Source organism: Pogona vitticeps, chromosome 2 (assembly GCF_051106095.1).
Source record: "Pogona vitticeps strain Pit_001003342236 chromosome 2, PviZW2.1, whole genome shotgun sequence".
Classification (NCBI taxonomy): domain Eukaryota; kingdom Metazoa; phylum Chordata; class Lepidosauria; order Squamata; family Agamidae; genus Pogona; species Pogona vitticeps.
This window is the reverse complement of record NC_135784.1, coordinates 94,800,336-94,826,391: the sequence shown is the minus strand read 5'-3', so window position 1 is coordinate 94,826,391 and position 26,056 is coordinate 94,800,336. Positions and strand designations below refer to the sequence as shown.

Below are 26,056 nucleotides of genomic sequence, written 5' to 3'. Positions count from 1 at the left end.
ATTGACTGGGTGGCACCTTACAGATTGAACAGATAAATGGCTGAAAATTTCATGAACCCTTATCAGATACTTTGTTATCAGTTGGCAGGTGTGTATGCATGCATACACATATAGATATAGATTTAGTAGCATGACATGGAGTAGAGAAAGGAAATGTTAATAATAATGTAAAATGCCCTGAGAGTTTACAAAGCAAAACAAAAGTACAGATAATTCTCTGTTAAAGTTTAAATAGAGCAAAGTGACTGATTCCTCAGTACCAGAGGTGCATAAATTTTCATGCGCTACAGTCCTCTTCATCAAAACACTCCTCTGGTGGGGGTATATACATGCAGGAGTTATAGATCATGAGAATTATGCATATTTGTTGAAGAGATTTGTAATCTTTAAGTGTTCTTTGCCATAATGTATCTGCTGGTCTTTAAAGTGTCATTTGATGCAAGCACTGTCATAGTTACATTTCTCAAAATAATTCCCATCCAAAGGGTGCAAAAAAAGAACTGTAGGGGGTGTATTGAGCATTACACATATATTACATGCTGTAGATCACACCCATGTACCTCCACCATATCTTATGAAAGTTCCCCTTTAGAAAATTTTAGTAAATCTTGAAAAAAACAGACGTGCAAACCCTCATGCAGTTTCTGCCAGTTCCACTTAAAATCTCTGAAGTTACTCTAATGTCGACTATGAAATGGATATGCTTTTGCAAAATCAAGAGAATGAATTTAAGGTGGAAAGGGGAGTGGAGGTGCTGAAAATATGTGAACTTGAAGAATACGTGAACTTTTCTGATCAAAGAAAAAGATGTTTACAACTGCGGATATTGGAAGAAGAAAGAGCAAAGGACTAGCATAGAAATCCTTTCCCAAATGCTAACTCCAATATCTTGTGGAAAGCCTGGTATCTATTATTTGAGATAGGAAAGTTCCTATTAAAAATCGTACAAGTACTGCAGAAATTGCTCTAGACACTTCAACTGAAATTTCAGGTGAAATCTTAATCTTTTTTATGTTTTCAAGTTTTAATCTTTTAATTGTATTTTAAATCATATTTTTGTTTATCGTTTAATATTTGACTTATTGTCTTTTTAAATTGTGTGAATTTTAATGTTGTGAGCCACTTTGGGTCCCTTGTTGGGAGAAATGCAGCTAACAATAACAATAACAATAACAATAACAATAACAATAACAATAACAATAACAATAATAACAACAACAACAACAACAACAACAACAACAACAACAACAACAACAACAACAACAACAACAACAACAACAACAACAACTGTGCAATTTACCAGTAATGTCCATTAGACTGATTCCTGTTAAAACTGGCTAGTGCTGACATCCCCTAATAACAATGTGTTGGCATTCAATCTTGCGCTATCTCAGTATAACAATTATTTTGCCCTTTTGCAGGAAGGATCCATTCTGCCTACATATTTTTCCTCCCATGCCAGCATTCAAGGTCCATAAAGATTGCTCTTTTTCAGAATCTCTTCTTCCCTTTGAGGTGTAAGCACTCCAAAGACAGAAAAATATCTGTTGCCTAGTTAGAGGCCAAGTGGGTGGGAAGGTGGAGGAGAGCAAACAGACAGATTCAAAAAGTATTCCTCGTTCTCCCTGAGGTCTATTGCTCCTTTCTGAATGCAGCCCAGAACAAAACATGTGTTTGTGTGGCATTCGATTTTAATTCTCTGCTTGGCTTGTACCACTGCCCATTTTTCAGCTGAAAATCTTTTTATGACAGGTCCTGTGAAGGCAACAAGCTCACCCGGTCCTTCTGCTTATTTGGAGGCCAAGCCCCATTCCCAAAAAGGAAAACATACCTGTCTGTGTTATGCTTGTGCTCAAGCATCTCCTAACAGGAAAAAGATTGTCTGGTTATACAAAGCATATGCCCCTTGAACATCCAGAGGGTTCTGCTAATGCAGTCAGTTTCTGACAGATGAGAGGATGTTATTTTTCCTTTGGTGAGGGAGGATGGAGGCTGTCTCTGGAAGGCAAATATAATGCTTTAAGATAAGAGAAATAAGATCCAAATCCAATGGTGGCCGAGTTGAGTGCACAGAGAGACAAAATTTATGAAATCATATTTATTGGCCACTCAAAGAAGCTGTCAGCTTTTTAATTTCTCATCTGTCTTCTTTACAACTAACAGGGACTCAGAGTATAACAATCAGAACATACTATTAATATCCACGTTAGTCTCAATTTTGAGTTCTTTCTGCAGACGAGTGACAGCAGGCTTGGTTGCTAATTAGATTTCCTTCCGGGCACAGGTGACTTGTTCTCACTGAGTCTCGGATTACAGAACTTACTAAACAATGAAATATATCTTAATTATTTCATAAAATCATCCTATTGATGGCCCAGTAACACAGATACAAAACATTAAGTAGGGAGTTGAACATAAGGCATACCAAAGGAGGACACGCATGCCACCAGGAAAGCACCTTGCTGCCCATCCCATAGCTAAACCCCACAAGGACTTGTAGAAAGGACTCTTTTCAAGTACTCATGGCAAGTAGATCTTAAATGGGAGAGTAAAACAAAGGTGCAGTCATAAGTATGCATACCTGAAAGTTAACTCAATTGAGAGGAAATAATATGTTGTATTTTACTTATCAGTGTATTGGAATGGGACAGGATGGGGATGGGAGTGTTCAAAGTGTTAAAATACCAGTTCTCTTTCCTACGTTTAACATATAAAATGGACATTATACATCAAAAGACAAAGCTTCCTCCTTCACTCCAGTTCTTATTTTCTTTTCTCCCTCCATATTTTTCCTAGTCCTGCCATAGAAGGTGGGAGGGTGCAAGAGGCAAGCAGTCATAGCTTTGTCTTGATCATTTTACCAAGCACAAAGACAAGGGTCTGATTCCAAAGGATCATGCTCGTAGTTCCACAGGCCTACAAGGACTTAGACCTGGTTTTTCTCAGCCAACAGCTCCTCATGCCTTATGGCAACCTTCTACTCCTTTCAAAGACATAGGAGGTCCAATGTTCAAAGTCAGAACATTTCTTTAAAAGTATGCTTAATAGGATATGAACAACTCTTTAGACATTTCTAGAATCTAAGATTTGGCTTTGGCTATACATATTTCTTCAGCTGTAGTCACTGAGCATGAATAGAAAATCAGATTACTACAAAAAGAACCCTCCATATACATCCCTGAATGCTACATTCTTGAACATTTGTCCATTCATCATGGAACCTTCTACGTGTGCTCCCATAGCCGAGTCTTCTAGCAGATGCTCCACAAGATATTTGAGCATACTGCAGACAAATAACATTAAACTAGTCCAACAAAGACAGCATAGCTTTCCTGAAAGCAAAAAAATCAATGCTTGAGAGACAACAATCTAAGTGTACCACACAACAGTATTTTCTGTATGTTAGCTAGTTATTTGATCTATTGCCAGGACATTTATGTGGTCAGTATGTTGAAAGTTCATTGCCTGCTTTAATTAATCAATTGTTACTTTGAATGTCCATGTTCTGTGTCTGTATCTTATCCCACTTGGTCTCCAACCCCTTTACCATCTATCCTGTGTATATAAACATGTGGCGTGTGTGTGTGTGTGTGTGTGTGTGTGTGTGTGTGTGTGTGTGTGTGTGTGTGTGAGAGAGAGAGAGAGAGAGAGAGAGAGAGTGTGAGAGAGAGAGAGAGAGAGAGAGACTGTCCAGAGTGTGAAACTAATATGTAAATATAGAGTTGCTCACTATGGAACATGCATTGAAGTTTCTTACATCCAAGCATGGTTCTTTTTTGTTTTTGTTTTCCGTACATCCAAAGGGAGAGGAAATCTGAAAGTCTTTTTAGAATGGTCGTTCAGCTGTTCCATCTCAATAATAAATGTCAAAGTGCATACAACCATCATATAACCAAGCAGATATACGGTAATTAAGGATGGAATTCTTAGAATTCAAAATCTCCCAAATCCCATAATTCATTGGGATCTCTTCCCCCCTGCCCCAGTTTGAATTATGGGACCAGGACCCCTGAATCCAGCAGGAGGTAGAGCAGCTCACTCAGCTCCATGCAGTTCCCATGCAATTTCTCTTAACTGTTAGAAAAGTGCCCTGCTGCACCATGGAAATTGCAAGGATTCGCTGCAGCTTGCAAAGATGCTGGAGGGGGGGTGGAATTCTGATGGAGACTTCCTTCATATAGAGTGGTGTATTTAGAAGGTATCTCTGTGTGTGTTTAAGAAAATAAACAGTGTCATTCTGTTCCTCAGGTGTTCACTTGCTTTGCTAAATTCCCTTTCACCGCACTGCCAAACACTTCACTCAGCTGTGTGATTCCTTTATAACACCAGCGAACAACAGACTTGTTATTTTATTTATTTATTTATTTATTTAGCCATGGGAACGTTGAAAACAATATTGCAGGCTACTATGAGAGGTCAACAGGCAAATGAACTCCACTTTTTTATCCTCAGAGTCATGTTATTATCTTAGAAAGAAACCGTTAGATGCAAACACTGGCCAAAAATATATATATAAAGAATAATTGATTGGGAGATAGAAAACATATGTTCTATATACAAATACCAACCATATTTTTAGAGCAAGTATAGGCACCTAAACCTCTTGGGCTTAATGCTAGCCAAGGTTGGGGACCACTGTGCTAGAGGATACAAGAGACAGATAACATATAGAGGATTCATGAGTCAATCAGATATATAGGCATTAACCTTAGATTCTGACGATCCTAGAAACTGCTGCTCACACACTTGGTTAGACAGAATTATTCAAAAATGCAAATGTGAATAATTATTGGAAAGGTCAGGTACCATTTTCTCTCAAAGCATCTCTTAACAGCAGCAATTTGAGTGCATGGCCTGTGCTGAGAAGTCATCTCCTTTAGACATTTTTTAAAACAATGTTACAGGTGATTATGAGAGGGCAACAGGCAAAGTAACACCACATATTTATCCTCAGCTTCATGCGACTACCTTAAATGGAAACTATTACATGCACACACTGGAAAAACAAAATAAGGAGTGGTTGATTGGAAGAGTCACATTGGGTCTTTCTAGGAGACAGACAGACAAACAGTTTTTGGCAATGGGGTGGGGATCAACAGGGTAAGCTGAAAGCTCCAGCGCTTGTGATCGGAAAGGACTGGAAGAACAGACCTGATTCCTTTCTTTCTTGGTTCATATCAGAAGCACCACCACAAAAATTACAAATATATCAGATTTTTTGGGGGGGCAGTTGCCCAATAATAGACAACTTGATAAGCATTTGGCTCAGCTAGAATCAGATCTTTCAAAGGATATGTTGAGCGGCTTAGAGTACATGTGTCTGTTCTTCTCTACACTCACAAAGGACTGAGTGGGTACAAAAAACACACCATTTTCATAGGTTCACTTTGTTTGTGCCAGGTCCAGAGTCCAGACAGTAGTCACTTCCAAGTTTTCTGTGTGACTAAGGCTTGGATTTTCCTAGACTTCAAAATGTTTTAAGAAATGAATAGTTCATTCCTCCCCTTCACTGATTGCTGCCCTGTCATGGCGAAGGGGCTTGAGTAACTCAGAGAAGCTATGGGCTATGCCGTGCAGGGACACCCAAGACAGACAGGTCATAGCGGAGAGTTCTGACTAAACGCAATCCACCCGGAGCAGGAACTGGCAAGCCACTCCAGTGTCTTTGCCAAGAAAACTCCATGGACAGAAACAAAAGGGTAAAATATATGACGCTGGAAGAGGAGCCCCTCAGGTTGGGAGGCATCCAACATGCTGCTGAGGAAGAGCAGAGGACAGGACAAGTAGCTTCACAACTATTGAAGTGGTTGGGCCAAAGCTGAAAGGACGCTCAGCTGCAGATGCACCTGGAAGTAAAAGGAAAAATACTGCATAGGAACCTGGAATGTAAGACCTATGAACCTTGGTAAGCTGGATGTGCTCAAACAGGAGATGGCAAGAATAAACATTGACATCCTGGGTGTCAGTGAACTAAACTGGACAGGAATGGGCAAATTCAATTCAGACAATTACCATATCTAGAATGATTTCAATACGAATCCAAGCCAGACCTTTCAACATCCCAGTAATGCAAGTTTATGCACCAACCACTGATGCTGAAGAGTCTGAAATTGACCAGTTCTATGAAGATTTACAACACCTTCTAGAACTGACCCCAAAGAAAGATGTTCTTCTGTTTTCAGGGGATTGGAATGCTAAAGTAGGGAGTCAAGAGATAAAAGGAACAGCAGGTACGTTTGGCCTTAGAGTTCAAAACGAAGCAGGGCAAAGGCTAATAGAGTTTTGTCAAGAGAACAAGCTGGTCATCACAAACACTCTTTTCCAACAGCACAAGAGGCGACTCTACACATGGACATCACCAGATGGGCAATACCGAAATCAGATTGTATTCTCTGCAGCAAAAGGTGGAGACACTCTATACAGTCAGCAAAAACAAGACCTGGAACTGATTGTGGTTCTGATCATCAGCTTCTTATACCAAAATTCAAGCTTAAACTGAAGAAAGTAGGAAAAACCACTGGGCTAGTCAGGTATAATCTAAACCAAATCCCTTACACAGTGGAAGTGAAGAACAGATTTAAGGAACTCGATTTGGTGGACAGAATGCCTGAAGAACTTTGGATACAGGCTCGTAACATTGTACAGGAGGCAGCAACAAAAACCATCCCAAAGAAAAGGAAATGCAAGAAAGCAAAGTGGCTGTCCAGCGAGGACCTACAGCTAGCAGAGAAGAGAAAGGAAACAAAATGCAAGGGAGATAGGGAAAGTAACAGAAAACTGAATGCGGACTTCCAAAGCATAGCAAGGAGAGAGAAGAGGGCCTTCTTAAATGAACAGTGCAACGATACAGAGGAAAAAATGGAAAGGGAAAAAGCAGAGATCTGTTCAAGAAAAATTGAGATATTAAAGAAACATTTTGTGCAAAGATGGACATGATGAAGGACAAAAATGATAGAGACCTAACAGAAGCAGAAGACATCAAGAACAGTTAGCAAGAATAATCATAGGATTTATACCAGAAAGATCTGGATGTCCAGGACAACCCAGATAGTGTGGTTGCTGAACCTGAGCCAGACATCCTGGAGATGAAGCTACTAACATGAATTTGACCAAACTCCAGGAGGCAGTGGAAGACAGGAGGGCCGGGCGTGCTCTGGTCCATGGGGTCACAACGAGTCAGACACGACTTAACGACTAAACAACAAAGTTCATTCCTTCCACATAATGTTCCTTTTGGTTTCACAGAGATTCCTGGGCAGCGTGTTGAATCTTTCCCTTAATTTTAAATTTTCCAGAACTTTCTAAAGATGGAAAGATAGTGGAATCAGCATGAATTTGGGGTGGTGGTTGTGAATTCTTCACCAAATTTCAAAATATCAGTCACTTGTGAGTTTCTCAAAAATTTTCAACATTATTAAAGAAATTAAATAGCCACTTTTTCTGTTACCAGGTCAATGCGTTTTATCTGTTCTATGTGGATGTCATGCAGACCTACTGCCTTGCCATTTTCACAGTCAAAAAAAGCCTTTTCCATTTCATTTAAGTGAGTAGTCATGAAAGGTCCCCAGCTGCTTGATTTATTTATTTGTTTCCAAGTTTTTAATTCTAATTTCCTATGGCAGTGTTCAGCTCTGCCATTAATGAGGAGTTGATGGGCTATTTGGTTTGTTAAAATGATTGCATGAGTAGGGCACCTCAACTTTCATTAGGTTCCTCTTAAGCTTCTTTACAATAGGAGGAATAATACTCTTTGTCTCACTCTCAATCTCTTGGACCTTTAAAATTCCCCTTGGAAGTATGAAGTTAAGGCAGTCTAAATCAACTGTTTATTTGTTTGTTTGCACGTCCATCCGTCCGTTCGTTTGTTTAATCAGTGAATTTATATACTGCCCCATTAGTGAAATGCACTATTCTGGACAGTGTGTAGTAGAAAAAATCAATCAAACAAAAACAGAATGGTAAAACTCATACATATAGTCATATAAAGAATTCAAAAGCTGGATGGTGCAATGTTTTATAATAAAATGGTGGGCACAGGGCAAAGTTTATGTAAGGGTGCAATCGTAAACCTTCACTGTTTCTTTGGCCACCCAGAGGAGAATTGCCTGGGAGGATCTGATGGCATGGGTAGATGATCTTGGGGACAGGTGCTCCACCAAGTAAAGGGCCCCCAAATGGTGGAAAGCTTTATTGGTGAGCACCAAAACCTTGAACTTGGCCTGGGATATCACAGGTAACCACTGTAGGTGTGCCAGAACTGGGAAAATGTGATCAAATTTGCTCACACCCACCACCAGCCTGGCAGCCAGTAGCAGATGTGGGACAAGAAATGGAGATTTAGTGAGGGTTCTTCCGATACCTCGCATGGTATGCCTGAAGGTCATTATGCAAGAGGTTTTAGTAAACTCCACCACCTTGCAACTTAGGTTTACCCAGACCTATTGACTTCACATATCATGGAACTGCAATGAATTTATCATGGACTTACACAGCTAACAGGGCAATTCACATCCATCAAATAAGAAAACACAATGCGAATTCTTTCTTTCTCCTCCTTCACTTTGTCAGTTTGAACAGATGTTTTTTAATACCACAGAATTCCTAGCTATTTTTATTTATTTAAAAATAATTTTCTCAAGAGCATGAAAATACTTAGAATGATGTAAGTTTATGATCTGCAGCACTATATACCTAGGGAAACATTTTTTTAAAATCCCAGGTTTGTGTGCTGGAAACACAGGGCCTTGTGCCATTTCCAGCACTTGTCTGTGGCAGTGACTGCACAGGATTCTTAGAAAGCTTGGTAAGTATTTCTCCAGATGTAGCAGGCCTTGAATTTATATTTGCAGAATAAATTGGATATAGTGTGGGCAATTCCCAGAGCTACAGAATATTTCTGAGCTTCTAGGTTTAGTGGTTAAGAGGTATATGCAATCAAAATAATTAATTAAATTTATTTACTTGAGTGTCTACATGCTAATGTTTCTATTCACAAATGCTCATTCATCTGTGTTCTTTATCTATATGTTTTCAGTATCTGCTTAAGGGTGAAGTAAACATTTCAGGTAATACCCAAGGTGGTCTACTGAGAGTGATGGACTAAGACTTAGAATCCCTGCTCAGCTGTGGAAATTCACTGGGGATATAGGGGGGAAAGCCACCACTCCTTAAAATAACTCACTTACCTTGAAAGCCCTACTAGGATAGTTATAAGTCTGTTCCAACTCAATGGCACATAACATAACATACATTTTTTACCACATGAGGTTGCTCTAGGGGTGCCTATGATGTACTACATTCAGCCTATTTCTCAATAGGATTAGGAAGCACAGCAAAAAAAATCCCAATCACTCTCAAAGTGTAATGCAGACATTAATGGTGGCAGGTATCACTGACTAAAGAGGAATGGGGGCAGTAGGGGCAGGATTTCTGTCCATGCCCCACTCCCTACAAATGTCTACCAGCCTTTTGTTGTTGTTTAGTTGTTAAGTCATGTTTGACTCTTCGGGACCTCATGGACCAGAGCATGCTATGCCCTCCTGTCTTCCACTGCCTCCCGGAGTTGGGTCAAATTCATGTTGGTAGCTTGGATGACACTGTCCAACCATCTCGTCCTCTGTCATCCCCTTCTCCTCTTGCCTTCACACTTTCCCAACATCAGGGTCTTATCCAGGGAGTCCTCTCTTCTCATGAGATGGCCAAAGTATTGGAGCCTCAGCTTCAGGATCTGTCCTTCCAGTGAGAACTCAGGGTTGATTTCCTTCAGAATGGATAGGTTTGTTCTCAAGAGTCTCCTCCAGTACTACAATTCAAACTAGCCAGCCTATGTCCATATAAAAGCCTGATGAGAGCATCTCTTGGAGCTAAAAGCCTGACCAGGGCATTTGTTGGGGAATTAGAATGTGTGAAGAACTGCAGTTGTCTGTATGTGAGGTATCTCAGGCTATGACTCCATCCACTCCCTGCCAGTCCACTGGATCTTTCTGGACATGAAGGAGAACGACAAGCTTCTCCTTGTGCGGCAGGCTCTTCCTAAGCTCTGGTGTAGTCTTCGATCTGCAAAACTCTTGTCCAAACTCCTTTCTATTCTCCAGATAGTTATTACAATTCTATTAACAGAGTGGAGCATTTCAGATAGATGAACTGATGGGTACGCATTAGGTATGCTCATGATAAGGTAAAAGGAAAAAGTTTATTTCTCCAAGATACTGGCTCAGGATAAAATGAGATGAACTTGAATACAGAAGTTCGTAGATCTGACATCTGTGTGAGCAAGTGTCCTGAAGGCCAACACAGATGGACTCCTATAGCCATCCATCCATAGCAGACAAAGGAGAACCAAGAACAAAATTGTTTCCCTGAGATGGGGAGGAGATCTGAGGAGGATCTAACATCTTCCTTGCTCTTTCGTCTTGTATATTTAGCTTGTCCTGTGGTTTTCGTTTCTCACCTTCTGGTTCACTTCATGTCCTAGTCATGGGGAACTGGCTGATGATACCTATAGCCCTTGCTGTGCCCCCACTAGCCTCAGAAACAAACTTCTGGGTGGGGTAATATCTTTGTCTGATATCTAGAAAGTTACACATAAGGCAAGAAACTCCAGTTTTTCCCAGTTAATTGGTTACATTTGTCTCTCTGATCAATTCTACAAGAAGCATTGTCAATATTGTTACAGTAATTTCTATGTTCGTTCAGTTGACGTGGCTGCCCAGATAGAGACCGGTGGGGAAATTCCATTCAGGGTCTTCAGCTGGTAACTTCCTGTGTGTGATATTTGGTTTAATTTACAAGAAGCTTACAAGAGGTGGGTCACATATTAGGCATTTCATAAGGCAAGGCAAAGCAGTCTAAAGCAATTAACCACAAGTATAGTCAGACCTCTCTGACAGTTTAGGCCAGCCCAGAAGTAGAGTCTGGTCAAGATTTTTCCTGACACCAGTTGTGGAGAACTGAAAAACTTGCCCTATTATCTGCAGTTTCTTCATGCTTAGATAAAGCAATTGCCCCTTCTGGGACTTTCTTGGTTTAGATGGACCACATGGGCCACATCCACCAGGCCCTTTCACCATCTGCTGTGTCCACTAGACATCCTTCAGCTGCTCCTGTCTGTCAAGCTTCCTGCTGGCTAGAAAGCTTGCTAGGACAGTGACATGGAAAAACAGAACCAAGGATGGCCAAGTAACTAGGATGAGACAAATAGAAAGTGATGGAACAGTACTTTCTGATGGATGGATTCTAAAGCTACCAATCAAAAAAGCATTGTGCAGATATTCTGCATTTTCTTACCAGCTTTGTTTATCTGGTAAGGACAAAGAAGTCATGGGAAAGAAGCAGCAGTGGGAAAGCCTGAGAGCAGTACTAATGGAATATGACGACATGTGCCTTCCTATAAAATTCTGTGAATGAGGCGGGCCAACCTCATAATTAAAATATCTTGCTGCAGTGGAGGGTATTTTCCCTCAGGGTCTCCCTGCATCTGGAGCTGCCTCCATAATATAGGGCCAGAGAGTTGCTCCTTCTTCCGGTAACCTATTATAGAAGCACAAAACATCCACATTTTGCCACCAGAGTTCCCATTTTAAGAGTCCTGGTGCCTGAAATAGCAAACTGACTAAGATCGCATCAGCTTCTCGAATCAGCCATGTGATCTTATAGAGTACCCTCTGCCTAGGTATCATGTAGAAACTCGATGCATGGAAACTAAATGTTCTCCTTTATTGTTACACCAAATGAACAAGTAAGATTGTAGCATAATCTGCTCTTGTTCCCCCAGACATTGGGTGATCTGTCTAAAGTTCCTACCAAATGTACACCTTTCTTTCAGAAAGGGATAAGAAAGCCTCCTTAGCTTGTTAGAACTTAGATTAAACAAGTTCAGCTTGTTCTGGAGCTCTACTTCCTTGGCAAATTGTTCAACAACAAAATCAATCACAAATGTGTGTTTCACAATGTCAAGCCTGTCCTGGTGGCTTCTTCTACATTCCTAACGCCAGGAACTAACATTTGGCCAAGACAGTTTCCTTTGACTTTTCCAAATGGCTGTTCTTTTGCACATTACATCCCTTATGCTTTCCTGAAGATACAAAATGGATCCTGCTCCTTATGCACCTTAGAAATAATGATCCAAAACCAGCATGCAATTTCAGTAGGAAAATTCAAATATTTTCCATTTGTAAAAGAGAGGAGAGCCTTACTTGCCCTCTGAAAGAGTCAAATGAAACATGTTAGAGCTAAAAGAAATTTTCAGAAACTTTGTGGCATTGCTGTAATTTAAGATTCAGAGCAAAACACTGTCAGCATTTTTATAAATTGCTCTCAGACAGAGAGGTTCACAGCTCAACAACTCACATTTGCTTCTGACAGGCAAGGTTACAGCTTAGCCACTTCGAAAAAGTGATTGCTGGGGAAGTGCAGTTTTTATGGTAAAAAGAAGCTCAGTAAACCTCTAATAACTCCCTACCTAAGCAGCAAACCAACAGAATCCCTCTGTTTTTCATCTTAGCCAGCTAAACTTTGGAAGATATTATACATCCTCTCAAAATCTCTCCTAGCTGCAGTCAAGATAACTTTATAGTCACCTTATGGTGGAAAGGTATTTGCAAGTATGTTGTAAAAACAATCCAACAGGCATTGGCTGCACTCATATGTAAAGGTAAGGAAGGTTTTTCTTAAAAATTCCTGGTTTGTGGCAATGTGTGCTACTGCACATTCGTTTGTGCTTGGCTCCCAGCAATATGTTGTCTAGAGATCATTGTGGGTTGGAACTTTGGTCCAGTTCCCCCACTGATCCAGATTTTCTCACTGTAAACTTCTACCAGTAGTCAGTTTTTCTTCAACGTAATTCAGAAATTGAGTTTCCACACCATAATGTGTCCCCTTCCTTCCCCTCCCATCTCTCCCCCTCAATTCTGTCTCAGACCTTCTCCATTCTCTGATCTGTCTCCATACAGCTTGTCTATTTCCCGCCCTTGATATTGTCTGATTTGGTTTTGGAAGCTTCCCTTTTGTGAAGAAGAGGATGTTCTTCTTAAGATGGAGAAAAGCCAGCAGGACAGTTTAAGAGCCATTAACTCAATCTCCCTCTTTCTCCCCCTCTCTGTTTCTCTCTCTCTGGTAAAACAAAATGTTACACTGACCCTGCCAGCCATGAAACAAATGGCAAGAGGAGAACAATCCCACAGCTGATATGGGGGGGGGGGGAGTTCTAACTGTACATGTCCCTATTGCACTCATACTGGTTTCAGACAAAGGAACAAATCGAGATAATGGATCTGGAAGCACCCAGGCTCGAAAACAAAACAAAACAAACAAAACAAAAACCAGTTCCCAAGCAGGGAAAATAATTCTGAAATGGAAGGCAAGGAGGAAAGATTGATTTGAAATTCCAGTAATGTTATGTTCAAATAATCCAAATCAGTGGATGATGGAGCCACCTCTTTATTAGGAGCAAATGGGACATGCAGCTCTAAATTAAAACTCTTGGCTTGCTGATCGCAAACAAATCAGAAACTGAAAACCAGAAAAACCTTGTCCTGCTGCATTTTGGAAAACCTGTTGGTACCATTTGTGTTATTCACTTGATTTTTAAAATTTTATTATTTGTTAGAATTTTAATTCTGTGTTTTATCTAATATTGGTGCAAACTGCCCAGAATAGTGCTTTGCACTAATGGAGCAGTATACAAGTTCAGTAAACAAACAAACAAATATGGTTGGTGTAGGTTTTTCGGGCTCTTTGGCCGTGTTCTGAAGGTTTTTCTTCCTACCTTTTTGCCAATCTCTGTGGCTGGCATCTTCAGAGGACAGGAGTCAGAACTCTGTCTGTGCTCTGGTGCAGTTTGTGGAATAGTTGAGTATTTATTGTATTTTTCTGTGTGTGTATGACACCCCCATGTATAAAACATTCCCCACTTTTTTAACCCCAAACAATACTTTTCTTGAGCATAGATCATTTTGACCCTGTGCCCTTTATTAGCAAGTGCTCAAAACTCGTTCTTCAAAGTATTTCCTTTCATATTATTTTCAGTATCATGCAGACACTAACAGTATTATTGTTACTCATTAATCATCATTCCATTTTTACCAAAGTCATGATTCTTTTTCTTTTTTACTCATGCCTCTAGATCAGTATGCCACCCCATGGCTCGTCAAAGGTTGCTGGGCTCCAATTCCCATCATCAGTCACCACCAGCTATCATTCACTATCCACTCCAACAACATTCAAGGATCTCAAGTCGTCTACCGCCATTGAAATATAATGTTGAAGCACAAGTGGTCAAAGTCTAATTCTGTTTGTCAATTACTTCAAAAACTGAGCTGATAATAAAAATAACTAATGGAATAAAGGTGAAAATAGATGGCAAAAATGAAGGTTAATTAATTCATTCTTATACTTCCCCCACAAATATTTTCTGTGACTTATAGCCAATACTGTAATTTGTTTTAGGAGTAAATACAGGTTAGCAAATGAAAAACTTGTGTGCAAGTTTGCTAAATTGGCATACAAAAGCATGAGTACCTGGAAGTTATCTACAGGGTCAAGAACTTTTATTTGTCCAATGACATTTATTTGCAAGATTTTAAGCTCCCTTCCCACAGTGCCAAAGAGTAGCCTTATATAAACAGAGTCAGGCAAAGTCATAGTCATCTCTCAGGCTCAAGTGCCCTGACATCCAGGGAGATGGGGATTAGGAAGGAAGTGCTCGAAATCCTAGCATGAATGCATTTCGTTTGCTAAAGAAATGTTCACATAGATATTGCCTCCCATACAAATAGAGTGCTATACACAAATGTCTTTTTAAAATATACATTTGTCCCTGACTGACAGTAGAATGTGTGTGTGTGTGTGTGTGTGTGTGTGTGTGTGTGTGTGTGTGTGTGTGTGTGTGTGTGTGTGTGTGTGTGTGTGTGTGTGTGTGTGTGTGTGTGTGTGTGTGTTGCTGAAATGCTTGCACAGACTAACAAGGCTACAACTTGAAAAACTACAACTTATGTTTAGTAGGAAATTCATGCCACCTTCAACCTCTTCTTGCCTGAACCAAGGGTAAATCTATCAAGATTGTCTCTCTCCTCATAGACTGAAACCTGAATCCTTCCCGGTATTAACACTATATATACCTCAGTTTGAAAAGAACGATAAAAAACATTGGTTTTTGACCTTTCCATGCATATTTGTACTAAGTGAAAAAGAAATTGTTGTACAGTATTTAAAAAAATCAAAGGTATTAGCATGGAAAAGGAGCTCGTTTCTGATTACATTTGGAGAGAAAATACTAACTCAGCAAAAAGTGGTCTTCTGTTGTGAAATGCTGTGAAAATTAAACTTTGTTGCTAATGAAACATGCAGAGAATATTTCCGATGCACCCGTCTATAATCTAAGCACAAATCTAGGTCACAGGGAAGACTAACATACAAATAATTTCTCAAATTTCCATATGCCTCAACATAAAAGAATTCACACACACACACACAAACGGCTTCCTCACCCCAACACCATTCCATGAATCCACGTGGTAAAGACACTTTTTTTCCTTGAGATTTTCAGCTCTCACTTTAACACAGTCCATTCAGCTTAACTTTCTTCCTATAAAATCACAAAGAATAACAAGCCCAAATAATCTTCCACCAGACACTAAGATTAGTTGAGAGGGGAATAATGTTTTTTGGCACTGGATGCCATTAGTAATTCCTCCCCCACTTCCACCCATCCCACTGACACATGAAGTTGTTAACAAAGCTGTCTGGAATTCCTGAAGAAAAGATAGTCATCACCCATCTTTATGCCTGTCTGGGAAAGGAAATGGAGATGTCAGAATTAAGCCTGTTTGGTCTGTTTTTCAAAACCAGTGCACGCCTTATGATTATTTAGAAACATACATTATTAGGTCCACATTCTTTGGAAGAGAGTTCTGCAAGTGTTTGGGTTTTTATTAAAAGAGGATCACTCTCTGCCTCTTTAGCAACATTAGGGGTTGAGTGACTCGGACCCCACACAGCGTCAGAGGTCTAGAAATTGGGATTCTTACTTTCATGGAGTGGCTACACATGAATATGGCTTTCCATGTTAAGAAAGTATATGGGGGCTTAGAATATGACTATGACATTTCATAAGACAGGGTAATTAATGCCGAATTTGAATTTTGGTAAAGTAACAATCATGTGTTCAATTACTGCTATGAGAATCAAGGCAGCTTTTATAATTTCATAAAATTTATAGTTGGAAAATACAAAACCTGAGAGGGAAAAAGGATGTAAAATACAAATGCAATACGAAGAAAATACATTACAAAACAGAGAACAGAATATAAAACCTGAAATGGGAAGAAGAGATAAATAAAAAGGAAATTGTGCCCAGCTAAGCCGTGGCTCTAGTTAAATATTTGGCCATCTACGCTGCAGGTTGCTTTCTTTCTATGTCCCACCTTGTATTTTTGTTTGTTTGTTGTAACAGTTCTTTATAAGGTTGTTTGCCCTTAAGGATATTCTGTCACCAAAAATGTGATTTGTTCAAATATATTGGGTTCCTTCTATGACTGGCATCCCTGGTCAGGGCTATCACTGATACTGCTGGTCCAAGGCTCACCATGAGACGCCTTGCTGTCTGAGGGATTCTGTGAGCTGTATTCCAATTAGACATGGGGACAAATGAAAAAATGGATTGCAAGATTTGAAGGAAATTGCTGATCCGTTAAATATTCATCCCTTCATACTTGTGGGTTCCAGAGACCCCCACGAATACGAAGGGATGAATATTTCCCCATTTTATTTGTTCCATCGTAGTACTGGTAGTAACAACAACAACAACAACAACAACAACAACAACAACAACAACAACAACAACAACAACATTCTGCCTACCGGCTGCTGATGTTTCCTGGTGCAGTGTTGCCCCTTACTTTTATTTTTTTTAAAAGGATCTGTGGTGCAATAGAGAAGTCTGAGTCTTCCCTCCTCCTCCCCTTTCCCTTTGCAAAGAAACACAATACTTTACAAGAGCAGAGGATTAAGAAAAAGACAGAAGCAATCTTCCTTTCTTTACAATTCAAAGCAGGACACCTCTGTGCTCAAGGCCTCATTCAAAGTAAGGGTGAAGCTGTTTCCTTTGAGCTGCTAGCAAAAACAAAATGAATACATTGCTCAGAAGGAGATAGAAGTTGCCAATTTGTTGATTTACCTGTCAAAATTATTTTTAAAAAGTCGTAAGCGCAGTGGCCATCAAGTGGCCACAGCATGCAAAAACCCAAGCCCTTTGCAAAAGAGCACAATAGGAGAAGGGACTGGAAGTTGTGAGAGCAAGGGCAGATGGGGGGGCGGGGTCAGGAAGAACTTTTTCCACTCTGATTTGCACCCTCTGGAAGGGCCTGGATGAGATTTACTCCCCTCCCCCAGCTAGTGGTTTCCACACCTCATCTGCCCCATCCCATCCGGCAAAGGAACAAGGAAGGGCAATCAGAGAGAGGCAGGACGGTGCCTGACATACTGCGTTCACACTCGTTGTCCCTTTAATCTAATCTGGTTCCCTCTCCCTACAGCGCCCAGAAACCCAAGCCCTTTGCAAAGCAAATAAATTGATAAAAGCATGCACACATGCAACACCAGTACAGAATGAACTGATATGTCATTGGTACAAAATAAAACAATCCTCCCAGCAAGGGGGAAATAAACCACAGATAAACTGCTGACAGGGAAAAGGAGTTATTCATTGTGTGACCGGAAATTTATGGAACGAGCTAACTAGGGTATAACTAGGGTTCATTTGGCTTTTGTGATCAGTCCCTTTGTGTAACAAAATATTTCACTTTCAGTAGTTATGGAGGAAACTCTTAGAAGAGATGGATATCTTTGAGATTGATATCTGAAGCTAAAGCACTAAAACACTCTCCCCACATTTCAGTGATATTTCTTTGTTTTATTACTTATACCAAAAACTCCCTTTTAACTATATTTTCATTCCAACACTATCTTTCTGCTACGTGGCTTCTCCTTAATTCATCTCTCTTGTGCTTCTGTTTTTTTTTTCATCCTGCACATTTTCTCTTTTCCCTTCAACAGTTCAGACATTACAAATTGATCTTTATTTTTTCTGCTACTGATTTCTTTCATATCCTGGCTTCATCTCCCAGGCTAGGTATATAGAAATGAAGATAACTTAGAGCTGGAGGAAATTAGATTTTTGCTCTAAACAGAAATAGTCCAGTAAAGTCATAAAATATGCCCTGGTCTCAGTGGTGAAAGAAACCAGTGCCTTTGCCCAAATTTGCCAGCAAGGTAGAAAGGCACACACAGAGGGAGGAAGAAAAACAAACAGACTAGGAGAGAGAAAAATAGTAACACGGAATGTATCATTTTGCTAACACATGGACAATGAAAAAAATTAATTCTTCCTCTGCATTTAATCCACAAACTCTCCCTGAAAACATATGTGGACAAATCCTGACTAACACACCACAAGAACCTCAACCAGCCACCTTCAACCAAAAATACACAAAATGGGTAACCGTGGCAGGCCCATTGTATCAAGCATCAATACCGTTACTGTTGGGGTGTCTGGATACTTGGATTCCACCCTCAAACCATACGACACAAACACATCTAACTACGTAAGGCAGTGGTCCCCAACCTTGGGCCTCCAGATGTTCTTGGACTACAACTCCCAGAAGCTTCCACCACCATCTCTGCTGGCTAGGATTTCTGAGAGTTGAAGTCAAAGAACATCTGGAGGCCCAAGGTTGGGGACTACTGACGTAAGGGATACAAAAGACTTTCTAAGGAAGTTGCAGTCCACTCATGACCTCCCTGACAATGCCACTTCAGGCACGATGGATGTAGAAGCTCTTTATCCTTAACATCCCATACAGGGATGGACTACAAGCTGTCAGGAATACCATTCTCGTGAAGACAAAGCCCATGTGCTTACCACTCTCTATGACTTTTTGTACTCACACACAGCTATTTCACCTTTGACAATAAAACCTATCTCTAGATCAACGGAACTGCCATAGGTTCTCCCATGTCTCCACAATCTGCAAAGATATTCATAGCTGACCTGGAATAACATTTTCTTAATTATTGCATCCAAAAACCACTCCTCCCTTTGAGGTACATTGATGACATTTCTTTTGATCTGGACCCATGGAATGGAAGCCTTAGAGAAATTCCTCCAGGATTTCAAAAACTTTTGTCCTAACATCAACTTTAGCCTGGACCAATTTACACAACAGGTACATTTTCTGGACAGCACTGCTCAGCTACATCGTGGACATCTCGGCACCACGCTGTACTTAAAAGCCGCTGATCAATATAGCATACTTGCACACTTCTATCTTCCATCTTAAGCATAGCATAACATGTATAATTTCAGTCCAGCTCTTCAGTATAATCTTATCTGCTCAGACCCACAAGATAGAGATTCCAAACTCAAGGATCAACAAATGACATTTCTCAGACCATAATACCCATCCAATCTGGTTAAAGAACAAATTAACTGGGCGAGAGAAATACACAGAAGTAACTTACAGCAGGGCAGATCCAGAACAGAAAATGACTGAACACCACTAGTTTTCACTTTCAGGCCACAACTAAGGCCATTCACATTGGGATTGGCAATATACAGAAAACTGTTTCAAAACATTTCTATCTACCAAGACACTCATTACAGGATTTGAAAGTTGTGATAATGGAAAATATACATTATAGAGCAATACTTCAAAGAGGAACAGTTGAGATAAAATATATACGGATTCTGGGGGCTCATCTTAAAGGATTAAGCAACAGTCAAGGATTCCTAAGTCATTACCAGATGTGAAAAGCTCTTGCTATCCATAGTCAGATGTTCCTTTGCCAAGAAACTGTTGTCACTTTTTTACGGAACAAGACTTAAAAGGGAAAGAAATCTACTTAAAAGAACTGAATATTAGTTGGGAGTCTTAAGTCATTACCAAGTATAAAAGACCACACTGACTCACACAATTTGCAACTTGTGTCTACTATACTAACCAGTCACTGTCACTTTGTCCTCTATCCCCACTGGGTCATGGGACCATGTATAAATTACTGTATTTTCATATAGTATAAACGATTGCCATAGAGTCTCACTCTCTTCCTGTCTGCGAAAGTAGACTTGATCCGGGAAAACTCACATTAAAATATAGCAATTAGTCTTTAAGGTGCCACACAATTTATGCCTTTTTTTAAAAAAAATTCTTTTTGTTTTATTTTATTTTGTTTCTTGTATATGTGTACACAAACTAACATGACTACCACTTTGAAAACTCTTTCCTCTTCTCCCCCTTCAAGGGCCTGCCAATTAATTCTTAAATTATATATTTCCTCCTTTGTATTGCTTTGAAGTCATGCAAAAAGCATTCACTTGTTGCTGTTATTTACCATACTCAAATCATATTCTGCTTTTCTTCTAAGACATGATGTACATAGGGCTATACCCTTTTAAAAATAATTGTTTGGTTCCAACATAAAAATTAAGCCAATTAATCTATTTTTCTTCCAAATGACAAAAGATTGGTTTCTACAGTTTGCTTAAGGCAGAAACAGATCATTAATGAAAGAGTAATCATCAGGTTTAATGACACCACTACACTGAAATGAGTTTGAATAGAACAGTGTTGATGTTTTAGAAAATCAAGATTTTTAAATGTACACTAGCACATCAATACCACATTTTCAGAAAAATTTGCTTGGTTTAGTAAATATTTAGCATTTTTGTATATCAATTCTTACTGAAGTCAATTTTTTTAATCCCATGACAACATATGTTTTTGCTAGTCGTCTCACCATGACTAGAAAATCCAAGCAGACTTGCTGAAATTGCAGGCCTGATCAAGGCCAGATGGGAGACTAACCGGGAACTATATTAGGACTATATGGGGGGAAATAGGACAAAAATTAAGTAAGAAATATGGTGCTGGATCAGATCAACCATTGCCAATGTCTATCATGCACTGAATTTTCTATGAAGCTGGCTCTGATCTTCTTTTGTGTGAATGAAAAAAATTAAAAGTGTGGAAGGATTGTGCATGAAGACTCCTCTCTTTCCTTCCAAATAGTCCTTTGTTGCCCTAACAAAGAAAGCATTATTCCTGTCCAAAGAGCACAGAAATACAGTATATAATTCTTAGGAATATCCTCTCATCCTTACAGACAATATATTTATTCACCCTCAAAACATGGAGGGAAACGAAGACAGAAGGACAGGGACAGAATATGAGCAATGCTAGCAACACACACACACACACACACACACACACACACACACACACACACACACACACACACACACACACACAAAATTACACACACACAATTACACACACACAAACACACACACACAATTCCAGCCACCTCCAGTTTTAGAAAAAGAAATTTTAGTCCTCAACTGGGACAAGCAAGTTATCATTTGTAAAACAGTTGATTTTAATAAACCAGATATTTTTCTTCTGGAGAAGCAACAAAGGAAAGTGTACTTTATAGAAGTTGGAGTTTCATCAACAAGCAACCTCAAAAGTACAGAAAGCACAAAATTTGCAAAGTACCATATATTAAAAAAATTAAAAGAATATGGAGGGTGATACCCCTCCCGCCCCCACTAATTGCAGCAAATTGAGTTGTTCCAAAAATTTTGGTTAGCAGTTCAAAACAGTTGCCAATATTTGCTAAACTGCTTCCTGAAATTCAAAAATCAGTGAGTTTGCAAATGTGTCCACTCACTGTTAGATTTTTTGATGTGATTTATTTATTTTATTTATTTATTTGATTTCTATCCCGCCTATCTGGTCTTATTCGACCACTCTTAGTGATTCTTAGTGTTTTGGGTTTTTTATATTTTTTTAATTAAATGAACATCAAACAGACAACTTAAACCTAACACCACAATAAAATACAGTTACATAATACACCAGTGCCACCTTCACCCTCAGGGCTAGTATTAATATTTTAAAATTTCATTCAATCCATTTTCTCTCCAAAAATTCATTGTTTCTTCTCCTGGTGTATACCCCTTCCCTCTCTGGAATACATATTCCAGGAATACATTCAATGTTTTCTTTAAATCATTATTTTCTGATAAACCTCTTCTTATTTTCATATCATGTCAGTTTATAATTAATTGCCATATTCCATAATTCTCTATACCATTCCTCTAAATTAATTTCATCATCATTTTTCCCATTTTTTTCAAATACTAACCTTGTTGCCGTAACCATTATTACAATTAAATCCTTATTTTCTCTCAGCAATTGATCCTCCTTGACCATATTCAATAAGGCCATTAATGGGAACATTTGAATATTTAATTCAGTTATTTTCCTCATTTCTTTAAAAATTTGCTCCTATTCTCTTTCTTACTTCACATAACCACCACATATATAAATACGTCCCCTTTTCTTTTTTACACCTCCAATATAGTGATGATCCAATATAGCGGGATCTGAAGGCCTTAGGAATAGACCTCAACAGATGGGAAACTCTGACATCTGATCGTTCAGCCTGGAGGCAGGCAGTACATCTCGGCCTCTCCCAATTTGAAGAGACCCTAGTCCAGCAGGCTGAGGCAAAGAGGAAGTCACAAAGGAAGCAAAACCAGGGAGCTGGACAGGGGACAGACTGGATTTGTCTCCAGTGTGGAAGGGATTGTCACTCTCGAATTGCCCTCCTCAGCCACACTAGACGCTGTTCCAAGTCCTCCATACAGAGCACGCTACCATAGTCTTTCGAGACTGAAGGATGCCTACACATAGTGATGATCAATTTTTATTTACTGTATTCAGTTTTACCAGCGTTAAATACCACCTCCATATTACCTTATAGCAATTTTCCTTTATCCTTACAGACATTTTCTTCATAATTCTTTTATCCCACATTTTCTCCCACTCTTCTCCTAATGCTTCCTTATCCAAATCATATTGCCACTGTGCTTTTAATCCTTGTGTATCCTGTTCGGTCTGAATTAGTAATTTATATATTTGATTTACAGTTCCCTTTCTTTCTCTCTTTTCCTCTAATTTCAGTCATTTTTCAATAATCTCTTCAAATGTTGTAATTTTTCAACTTTCCCTTCTTACTTTTCCATTCCCTTGTCCACCTTTCTATCTGGAGCATGTGAAACAATGAAATCTCCTCTCTTCCCAAAATCTCTTATTTCCTTAATATTTCAAATTCTCCATCCAACCTTTTATCCTATTTATACCTTTATCTTTTAATAGATTTTTTTAATTTTTAAAAAAGATTTTCTGGAAATGGTTGTTGTGGGTTTTTCGGGCTCTTTGGCCGTGTTCCAAAGGTTGTTCTTCCTAACGTTTCACCAGTCTCTGTGGCTGGCATTTTCAGAGGACAACACTCTGAAGATGCTGGCCACAGAGACTGGCGAAACATTAGGAAGAACAACCTTTGGAACACAGCCAAAGAGCCAAAAAAAACCCACAACAACCATTAGATCCCGGCCGTAAAAGCCTTTCTGAATACATTTTCTGGAAAGTTCTTCAAATCCACAACCTGGGATAAGGGAGAAATCAGTGGGCTCAATACGCCGCTAAACATTTTCCAGCTTTCTAACATGTTTTTAAGGAAAGGGTTATTAATCTTTTTAATCTCCTCTCCAATCTTTCTTTGAACAATATACTTTCAATTTTTAATTCCTTACCATGCATTTCTGTTCCTGTCCAAATTAAATTTTTAATAATATCTGGGATATGTCTGAGTTGATTTGCTATGTAGTATAATTTTAAATTGGGTAATCCAAGACCTCCATTTTTTGTGTTACATACCACAATTTTTTTATTAATTCTTACTCTTATATCCATTACAATAGCAATTTATCATTGTCTGCCATTCTTTCAATTATTTTTCTGTAATCTTTATAGGAAGCATCCAAAATATAAAATTTAATTTAGAAATAATTTTCATTTTACATAGCGCTATTCGACCAAACCAGGAAATCTTTAATTTCTGATATTCTCTTATCCATCCAGTTATCTCTTTTTTCAATCTGTCAAAATTTATTTTAATTATGTCTTGCAACTTCCAGGTAATATTAATCCCTAAATATTTAATAATATTTCCCAGTTTTCTTTCATTTTTTTTCATTCTTCTTCTCATCCAAGTGATTTAACAACAGGCATTCTGACTTTCCCCAATTTATTTTTAATTCCATTATATCCCCAAATTCCTCCAGATGTAATTTAAGCCTCTCTGTTGTTTCTACTGAATTTTTAACTATTAATAATGTATAATCAGCAAACAAATTTATCTTACCGTTTTCTTTATGTTCTATCCCTATAATCTGTTTATCATCTCTAATTATCTGTGTCAGTAATTCTATTATCAGTTTGAATAATGCTGGATATAAGTGTTTGGCTTCACCCTTTGGTCCAACTACATGCACCAGCCATGCTGAAAAATTAAGCATAGTACAGTAATAATAATCATAGAATCATAGGGTATTAGCTATTCTGCCCAATTTGGTATCATCTGCAAATTTGACAAGCATTCCCTACACTCTCTCATCCGTCATTAATAAAAATATTGAAGAGCACAGGGCCTAAGACTGAGCCTTGGGGTACCCTACTTGTTACCTCCTCCCAGTTAGAGAAGGACCCATTAATCATCACCCTCTGAGTATGATTCTGTTGCCATTGCGTATCCACCTGACACTTGATCTATCCAGCCCACACCTAGTTAGCTTGCTAATCATGATATCATGGGGCACTTTATCAAAAGCTTTGCTGCTGTCAAGATATACTACATCTACAGTATTCCCTCTGTCAATCTGGGAGGTTACCTGATCAAAAAACAAGATCAAATTAATTTGGCAGGATTTGATCTTGACAAATCCATGTTGGCTTCTAGTTATTACTGCATTGTTTTCTAGGTGTTTGCACAATGACCGCTTTATGATCTGTTCCAGAATTTTGCCTGGATTGATGTCAGGCTGAATGGCCTGTAGTTCCCAGGTTCCTCTTTTTTGCCCTTTTTGAAGATAGGGACAACATTTGTCCTCCTCCAATCCTCTGGTAGCTCACCTGTTTTACATTATTTCAAGAAAATAACGGATAGCCGTTCTGAGAGTTTTCAGTCAGTTCCTTCAGTACTCTTGAATGCAGTTCGTCCAGCCCTGGAGATTTGAACTCATTCAAGGTGGTCAGGTATTCTTTGATTATTTCTTTATCTCCAGCTGCAATCCTGCTCCAACTTGCACTTCCAATTCATTTGGGATTTCACAGTCTTTCTTATTGGAAAAGACTGAGCTAAAATAGGAATTGAGCACCTCTGCCTTTTCTTTGTCCTCTGTTATCATTTTTCCATCTCCATTGCGGAGCTGTGCCACTATGTCTTTGGTTTGTCTTTTGCTACGCACATACCTGAAGAATGCTTTTTAAAATTGCTTTTAGTGTCTCTAGCTAACCTCAGCTCATTCTCAGCTTTTGCCCTCCTAATGCCATCCCTGCATTTCCTTGCTAGGTGTCTGTACTCATCCTTGGTGGCCTGGCCTTCTTTCCACTTCCTGTACATGCCTTTTTTTTTTGTTTTTTTTTTTGTTTTGTTTTTTGGATTTTAGGTCCTCCCTGAGCTTTTTGTGAAGCCACACTGGCCTTTTTTGCTGCCTCCCCATTTTTTTCCTTGTTGGAATTATTTGTAGTTGTGCCTTTAGAATTTCTCTTTTTTTAGAAGCTCCTACCCTTCTTGGACTCCTTTTCTTGTTAGGATCTCCTGCCATTATAATAGTGATAATGATGATGATGATCGAGAAACACATATCACATTTAAATGGTTAGGGGGTTATTCCAGTGTCCCTGGTATTTTTCGGATCCTTTAGATTACAAATCTTATAATCCCTAGTTACTGAACATGCTGTTTGAGACTACTGGCAAATGTAGTGCAAAATGCCCAGCATGCACATGGCTTGGGGCTTGGGTACACAATGTGGTACAGAAGAGGAAACTCTTGACCTCTCCTTATTTCTCTCTTTTGAATAACGTGGCTTTCTCTCTTCAACGTTTTCCTGCTCTAAGGTGTCATTTCCCTGTTTCAAACTCTGTTTCAAATA

General features: G+C 39.1%; 1 long non-coding RNA gene across 1 annotated transcript in view; it reads left to right on the top strand.

Annotated features, from left to right (window-relative positions):
- Positions 1-25,845, top strand: part of LOC140704466 (uncharacterized) — a 62,114-nt gene extending 36,269 nt beyond the window's left edge. The window contains exon 3 of the long non-coding RNA XR_012083672.2: positions 14,123-25,845. This is a non-coding gene — a long non-coding RNA (uncharacterized LOC140704466). The remainder of the gene's footprint in view (positions 1-14,122) is intronic.
- Positions 25,846-26,056: the final 211 nt, after the last annotated feature.